This window comes from Amblyomma maculatum, chromosome 5 (genome assembly GCF_055883805.1).
Source record: "Amblyomma maculatum isolate TAMU_Amacu chromosome 5, ASM5588380v1, whole genome shotgun sequence".
NCBI classification, from domain to species: Eukaryota; Metazoa; Arthropoda; class Arachnida; order Ixodida; family Ixodidae; genus Amblyomma; species Amblyomma maculatum.
In genome coordinates, this window is record NC_139348.1 from 136,444,628 (window position 1) to 136,453,758 (window position 9,131).

Below are 9,131 nucleotides of genomic sequence, written 5' to 3' on the forward strand. Positions count from 1 at the left end.
TTATTCTGCAAAGTCTGCTTTCCAGTAGGTTGATTTTGAACACTGCTTCCGCACGCAGATGTGAGAGCAAGGCATCAGGGGCGCGCTGTCAAGTTTGAATTTGCTTCCAGAGGAGCATATAAAATGAACCACGTGTGGGCAATTACATTTAGAAATGCCGAAGGATTAGAATGACTGCTTGTGAGAAACTAAAGGGGAAATATTGGCGCTACGTTGTTATCGACCCGCCAAACAAGGAGGTGTGTCTCAAGCTGCATTGGCTTTTGCACACTGTGCCTGATGACGATGTGCGGGCCGCGTTACTCTGCTACAGAAGACTGACCGACGTGGACAACGAACGCTGGCGTGTGCATGGTGTGTCAAACAAATGCTCCGCCGCACACATGGTGATTCTTCAGCTCAAGGCGGATGTGAAGATCATGGCGACATTCCTCATTAGACGAAAGTTCTAGAGCAGCTGGCCCTCGTGGTCGTGCTCGGCATAGCACCGCACCGGCGTGCTTGGGCGTGTAAAACGCAATGTATGGTTACACACGGAAGCGTTAAGAGCCTTTGAATAAAAACGAGTCGTCGGAGATCCTCGATCATGGATGAGGACGACGTAGAGGAAGCAGCAACCCCAGGCCTGGAGACGCTCTTAACAGAAATGGGCATGGGCTAAGGGTAACAGATTGGATTCCAAGGGAAGGAAAGCGTAGCAGGGGGCGGCAGAAAGTTAGGTGGGCGGATGAGGTGAAGAAGTTCGCAGGGGTCAAGTGGATGCAGCTAGCACAGAACCGGGTTAATTGGAGAAATATGGGAGAGGCCTTCGCCCTGCAGTGGGTATAGTCAGGCTGATGATGATAATGATGTATGTATGTATGTATGTATGTATGTATGTATGTATGTATGTATGTATGTATGTATGTATGTATGTATGTATGTACGTATGTATGTATGTATGTATGTATGTATGTATGTATGTATGTATGTATGTATGTATGTATGTATGTATGTATGTATGTATGTATGTACAGTCGTGAGCAAAAGTGGAGAGACCATGCGCTTTGAGAAAACTACCCGCCAGCTTTTCCTGACAGTGAAACAGTTATTTCTGAGAAATGCATTAGGTACCATGCATAATATATACTTGCCTTCTTGCCCAAGCAATGTTCTCTGGCACATCATTTAATACATCAAAAAAGCAATCGTAGCAGTTAGCGTGGTCTCTCCACTTTTGCTCACGACTGTACGTACGCATGCATGCATGCATGCATGCATACATACAAACGTACATACATACATACATACATACATACATACATACATACATACATACATACATACATACATACATACATACATACATACATACATACATACATACATACATACATACATACATACATACATACATACATACATACATACATACATACATACATACATACATACATACATACATACATGCACTCATAGCCTGAGTCGCTTTGGGACTTTAAACCCCACAAACCAAACCATTCATTCGTTCATTTACCCACTTACCTACCCTTCCATGCGTATATACCAGGGTCAGCTCAGAACAACTGTGAAAGGTACAGTCAAATACTACACTTACTATTTACTTTTTCGGAAAATTGGCTTCGTTCATATTGGTTTCTGTTATAAGCGAATAGCGTCTCTTGTTCAAATGTCCATTCCGTAAGTACTAAGAAATATTAGCCAGAATATTTTCTTATAGTCTTCAGCTTTGCTTTGAAATAAAAATTACAAACGAAGCTCGAACCAGCTGAGCGTCAAAGCATGTCCATACATGTCATTCGAGGCTCTGTATCTGTTGCACGCAAGTGTCATTGTTCGCAACTGGTGAAAAGCAATCGAAGGCTTTTCTGAAGCCTGGGGTATCCATCACAAACGCCACATCTGCCATTGCCTGGTTCTCTGATTTGCTGCCACCAATCAGACGCAAACAGGCCACGAAGTAGATATAGCGCATATAAAATGCCTTGCTCGTCGATGCCTCCCACAAGCTCCAGACCAGGACAGGCTTGTACCACGTGCTGTCCCGAGCAGCCCAAGCCGCTGTCTGCAGACTTAGCGCAGGGTAGCGAAAGGTGCTGGCTGTCCCTGAAGCGCAGTTCCGCAGCTTGGCCAGTTTTTCCTGTGACGCTGTAGACCAGGTGCTGTCCTCGAGGACAATCTTCCACAAGGTGTCGGCAACTGCAGGGCCAACGGCCGCACATCGCTCAAAGTGCGCTTCCTGCTTATCAGTGGACACCAACCCCATGAGGACTGGCGCAATGATCAGGTGACCTTGGATCACGATGACGTATTCATCGTAAGGGTTCATATTCATGATATTTACGACGTCCAGCCTGACGTTGATGTCTGACAACCGCAGCTGAAGGTCCCATGCATCCTTCTTCAGATGGTTGCTGAACAGATTACTGGAGATGTTGGACATGGACTTTAAGAGCTGAGCCACATAAGAGGGTACAACAACCCTGAGCCCCGAGATGGTGTTTGAAATTCTAGTATTGTCATCTGAGTCTGTCAAACGCGATAACTTTTCGAGCATGACGGACTTGATACGCTCGACTGTGGCTACCACAAGTCGGTCTTTAACCGGATTGCTGAGTTTCTTGGCATAGTGAACAAAAATTAAAATCCGGAAGGTCTTCACGTAATCAACGCAGCTGTTAAATAGCTCATGAGTTTTGAGGTTATTCATTTCTAATAGCTTCTTGGAAAACGACACAGCCGTTTCGAAAAGGACGTAGGAGATTGCCTTCGGCTGATTAGCTGGCTCGACTAAAAAGTGCACTATTTCCTTGAGTAATTCGAAAGATCGCACTACGACCCTGGTATTTTTTGGGAACGTGTGGATTTTGTCTAGAACGCGTTGGAAAGTACTAGACGCTCCTTGTGGGACGAACTCTTCGAGGAGTGGAAGGTTCCCGACAACCTCAGGCTCCACATTACCTAAAGGAGAAATGTTGGTCACAATGGTAAGTACTTCCTTTATCGACAGGTTAAAACTGCCCTCCTCGTTCAAAGGTACCAGCAAACGCTCCAGAGCTGCTCTTTTGGATCCCTTGTAGTCTTCCAACACAAAATTGACGACGCTTGAGGTTCTTGGTTTCAAAGTGAGCTGGTATTTATCTTCTGTCCGTTCCGCCTTGATGAAGACAGGTCGAAAGACACCGTAGGTCAGCGAGAGGGTTAGGACAAGCAGAAGGTTGTCGTCGATCCGATAAGGTGGGACGACGAGTGACGAGACGACTTCCAGAATGCCATGTACCAGGATGTTTTCTATTGGTTCGGTCGACCCCACGGCAGAGATGCAAGACATGTATATCTTGTGGAGGGTGCGGCCAGACTCACTCTGGTCGGTTCCTTGGAGTACGGATGAGAAGGCGTTCTTCATGGTGAAACTCGGTGTGGAGTCGGCACTTTGCTGCTTCCAGCGGTAACAGACGTACTGGAACGGCTCCCGGCACGGGTCCAATGTCAAGTTTACCATGGGTATCAGAGGATCCAGGAGCTCGGGGCAACAGAATCCACGCGGTTCCTTCGTGTCGCTGCCTCGCCGGCGTGGTCGGAAAACGAAGATTGCGAAGAAGGCAGCAAATGCAAGGACAAGCAAGATACACATAATGGCCGCGTACAAGCCGCGGTGCGTTCTGTACTGCGGTAATGGGACTGATCGCATTTGTTGTTGTTGTTCTCCTCTAATGTGATGGCACATACCCACACAGGGGGATCGGCCAAGAATTGGGGTGCAGAGATATTAGATTTTGAGATGTATAACTACATCGTGAAAAAAAAAAATAATAATAATAAATGCTAGGGAATAGAAAAGGAAATGTAGATATGATAAACCAAAATATATAATAGTAAATACTAACGCACGCAGTAAGAGAATAGTAAGATTTATATGTACAGAATAAAACTTCAAAGCATATTAGTCAGGTAGACGTTTTGTTTCTATTAAGAAGTTTTGAATGGCGTTGAAAACATACCTGTGGCTGTACCCAAGCATGGTGGCACCGAACGATAATAAAATTTGGCTGCTCAAATTAAGACCCAGCTGTTGTAACGGCTTCTCTAAGTACCGTTTTCTCATCATGGTAAAACGGCGGCAAAATATCAAGAAATGGTCTATTGTTTCCGGTTCCCCGCAGAATGCGCAGACAGGAGAAAGCGCCAAACCAGACCTGTGCATATAGAAATTTAGGGGCGGAATACGACAGCGTAGCCTTGTTAGAGAGACCTCAGTCTGCCTTGATTGACATGATTTCCTATTCCACGAATACTTGAGGTGCAGGAAGTCATCCGAGGATAAAATAGATCCAGACTGCGTGCTTAATAAGGCACGCCGCCGAAATCTTGCTGCTGTTATGTACGCTGTTGCCGGGAGGATGGGCAATACAGGGCCGTTCAGAGAATCTTTGGCTAGTCTGTCTGCAATCTCATTGGCTGTCACATTGCTGTGTCCTGGTACCCACACTATATGTATGAGCCTCAAATGTGAGGGGAGCAATGAAAGAAAGGTGTTTAAAATTTGCGAATCCATATTCGAAGAAAGCGACAAGCACAAAGAATAAGAGTCTGTAATTACAGCCACTGTTGAGTATGTTGTGTCTAGTTTGCGCAGAGCAAGCACCACCGCCAGCAACTCCGCCTGGAAAATTGGAGTAAAATCCGGAAGACGGACTGAAAAAGCCCAGTCTAAAAGCGGACAGTATATTCCAACGCCGGCTTTTTCATTAAATTGAGAAGCATCCGTTGCTATTGTTATGCTAACGGGAAGACTTTGTAAATGATCTTCTAATAATCCATTTAAAATGTGAGGTGCTAAGTGTTTCGCATTATTTGGGAAAATGTCATCAAAGATAATTTGAACCGACGATGCACTTACTTTTGTTGGAAAGATGTTAGAAAGGACTACGTGCAAAGGTTGTAACAGATTTTGCACTAGAATTACCTGCGGGGTATGAAACCGAGGCCATACGACTCCAAAAAAGGAGTCTGGCTCGCAACAAAAAATTGATATGGAGCGGTGGAATTGTGATTCATATATTTTCAGATACGTCTGGACAGTCAAGAATTGTAATCTAGTTATTAACGGTGGTATTCGGGCTTCAAGGTATAATACATTATTAGCCACGAATTTGGGGAGCCCAAGGCATAATCTAAGCGCTTCCCGCTCTAAAAGAACAAGCGGACGAATTTTGTAAGCAGGTGAACCAGAAAATAACACAGATCCAAATTCTATAATTGGGCGGACATACATAACATAAATCATTAATAGTGCGTCTCGCCGCATCCCAGACCTTGGACTGCTTAACCTGCGCAACATACCCACAGCACGTGCCCCCTTCGCTGCAACATGTTCAATGTGATCCCTCCATGCCAGATGGTCATCGTAAATCACCCCTAGATATTTCAAAGACTTAACTTGAGGAATCATTTCCTGCTTAAATGTTAGAGCAAGAGTTACCGGATCCTGAATTTGGAAAACAAGGAACGCGCACTTCGATACAGTGTGTCACACCTTCTTCTTCTTCCAATCGGCGCTCCGAATTTGATCGGGGCTCCGAAATTGAGAAAAACGTGTCGGAAATAATACGCACAGGATTTGATACGTAAATGTGACGTAGACGTTCTTTGTACAGCGTTCATGACGGCCATACCCTTTCACATCCGATTTGGTAATAATAATAATTGGTTCACAGGAAGGGAGGAGGAGGAAAAAACTTTATTTGCAGAAGAATTCGAGGCATGCAGGCCTCCTGGGTCTCCGCACGACCCCACTCACGATGTAAACGTTCATATTATGTTTATCCATGACGTAAGCGGCCCGGCTGACGACGATCTTCTGCCTGGCCGGGTCCGCTGATCGCAGTGAGGTCTCCCAGTCCTCCCAGGTTCGGAGAGGCACCGGCCCGGCGGGGGGAGGAGACACAGGGCAGGATAAAAGAATGTGGGTAAGAGTGGCCTTGGGGTGGCAGCACAAAGTGCACATGGGGGATACCGGCTTAAATTTAGAAAGTAGAGCTGGTGTCGGTAGAGTTCGTGTCTGCAGACGACGCCAAATTGACTGCTCTCTGATAGTGAGGGATGAGTGTGGGGTGACGGATAGATGAGGCGCTCAGCACGGGAGTTTGCGGTGAACTCAGCAAACGAGTGCATACGATCCTTCGAGAAATCCCCCACGAGGTCCGCCTGTGCCCGGTTTCTAGACCCTCGGGCTAAGGAGTCGGCAGCCTCGTTGCCGGGATTTCCCGAGTGCGCAGGCACCCAGATGAGCTCAATCTGTCGGGGGAGGTGGGAGGTGGGCATGTGCAGCAAGCGGTGTGCCGGAGGATGAACCCGGCCCCTGGCATAATTTAGAATGGCAGTTTTTGAATCACTGAGTATATAACTGGCATCGGTGTATGCCTCCATCGAAACGCAGCCGCCGAGGTCGCCGGTACTGGGCCTTGCCAATACGGAAGGGGTACCGATGGCCACATCATATTCCGGGGTTTCCACCAATCACATTGCTCGAGGTCGGGGAGATAGCGACACTTTCGATAACGACGCAGACGCGGAATACGGGCCCAGGTGTCCACAGAAACAAGTGCGACAGATACTGCGCCTTTCCCTTCCTGTGATTCGCGCAACGAGATGCGGGTCACAGGAAGGGAAAGGCGCAGTATCTGTCGCACTTGTTTCTGTGGACACCTGGGCCCGTATTCCGCGTTTGCGTCGTTATCGAAAGTGTCGCTATCTCCCCGACCTCGAGCAATGTGATTGGTGGAAACCCCGGAATATGATGTGGCCATCGGTACCCCTTCCGTATTGGCAAGGCCCAGTACCGGCGACCTCGGCGGCTGCGTTTCGATGGAGGCGAAACGAAGTGGCATCTGTGTGCTGTGCGATGTCAGCGCACGTTAAAGATCCCCAGGTGGTCGAAATTACTCCGTAGCCCTCCACTACGGCTCCTCTTTCTCTCTTTCCACTTTCACTCCGATCTTCCTTCCTTTCCTTACGGCGCGGTTGCGGTGTCCACAGAAAACAAGTGAGACAGTTACCGCGCCTTTCCCTTCCTATAAATAAATCAAAGCACCGGCGTTTCGACCAATCAGATGACTCGAGGTCACGTGAGATAGCGACACTTCGATAACGACGCAAACTCTGAATACTGATTTATTTATAGGAAGGGAAAGGCGCGGTAACTGTCTCACTTGTTTTTCCGTGGACACCGCAACCGCGCCGTAAGGGAAGGGATGAAGATGGGAGTGAAAGTCGAAAGAGAGAAAGAGGAGCCGTAGTGGAGGGCTACGGAGTAATTTCGACCACCTGGGGATCTTTAACGTGCGCTGACATCGCACAGCACACGGACGCCTCTTCGTTTCGCCTCCATCGAAACGCAGCCGCCGAGGTCGGGTTCGAACCCGGGTACTCCGGCACAGTAGTCGGGCGTCTTACCGCTGCACCACCCCGGCGGGGCGGGTCCTGAACCGCGCCGTAACGGAAGGGAGGAAGGTGGGAGTAGAAGTGGAAAGAGAGAAAGGGGAGTTGTAGTGGAGGGCTACGGAGTAAATTCGACCACCTGGGGATTGGCCGAGGCGGGATGCGTCCCTGCCATCTGCAATGCCACGCTTGAATGCGCGCCAAGGAACGACACGCGACAGGAGCGATGGTGTATACCGTCCAAACGCACACGTGTCGCAGAAAATGTGACAGATACTGCGCCTTTCCTTTCCTGTAAACCAATTATAATCATATGTATCACTGCAACAAATGCCAAGAGGCTAACGATGGGAGGCAAATTATAGAATAGGAAGGGTAGGCTTTCGCCATTCTCCTCTTAAGAGACATCTAAGAGACCCTCTAATGTTTTCTCTTCTGTCCATACGAGACAGCGGAGGTGGCTCAGCTACAGAGCCAGTAGCAGGCCCGTGCATTTTCTTTTCCTTCTTCCTTCAGTCGCAACAACAACCATCGAAACGCAGCCTCAGGTGGGTCGGAACAAGGAAATAAAATTTCCACTCTGCGGCACCAGCCATGGCTTGTTATCAAAAGCTATACAAGGGGCGCGCGATGTACAGTGCTCCTGGTTGGGGTGTTCTGCCCTGATGGGGCTGGTGCAGGTGGGTCACCGCTGCTTGCGGCGGGGGCTGGCCTGGCACCAAATTTTTACCTGTTGTAGGCCGTCATTGCACACGCCACCGCTGGTGGTGGACGACGGCTGTTGTTGCGGCGCGCGTCTTTCTTTCCCTCTTTCTTTTCTTTCTTCTCTATATTCTCTTCTATTTGCACGAGGCAGCGGAGGTGGCTCAGCTACAGAGCCAGTAGCAGGCCCGTGCATTTTCTTTTCCTTCTTCCTTCAGCCACAACAACGATGTACAGTGCGCATCATCAATGCTCAGGCTTTCGCATTTCCCCAGTGTAGTTTATCGTCGGGAAGTAACATATTAAAAAAGAAAGAGAAATGGTGCTCTGAAATAAACATGAGAAAGGCAAAGGCTCATATGACTAACCCTTTCCGCGGGAGAGCAGCACCTAGACGGGGAGAAAGGGCTCCGAATGGTGCTGCCGGAAGATGGACTTGGCGCCCGAAACGACGGGCCTCACGCAGACCCAGAGGCCTAACGCAATCGTGTATATATATATCCTGCTATATCCGGGGTGTATATCCGGTTGCGGCAGATATTTGAAAATAAAGCTATGTCCAACGCAAGAGACACGAATAATCGAAACAAATAAAATTATTTATGATAAGAACTGTCCTCTCCACATAGCATACAACTTGTGTCAAATGTACTCATGAACGACGTCTGGCAGTGGCTTCGTCAACCTTCAACTCTCTGCCGATGGCTCCTATCGACTTGCCACGGACTTCATGGATGAATTCTGACGTGCTAAAGGCATCACGACGCCGTTAATATAATTTTAATTGGTTTACAGGGTCCACATAACCCCTGCAGCAAGCAATTTATTCCGAACTTTGAACACGAATGATCTAGCATCCTTCAAGAATATTAAGGCGAAATGCTTTAATGCCTCATTGTTGTTGTTGTTGTGGCTGTAGGAAGAAGGACAAGAAAATGCACGGGCCTGCTACTGGCTCTGTAGCTGAGCCACCTCCGCTGCCTCGTGCG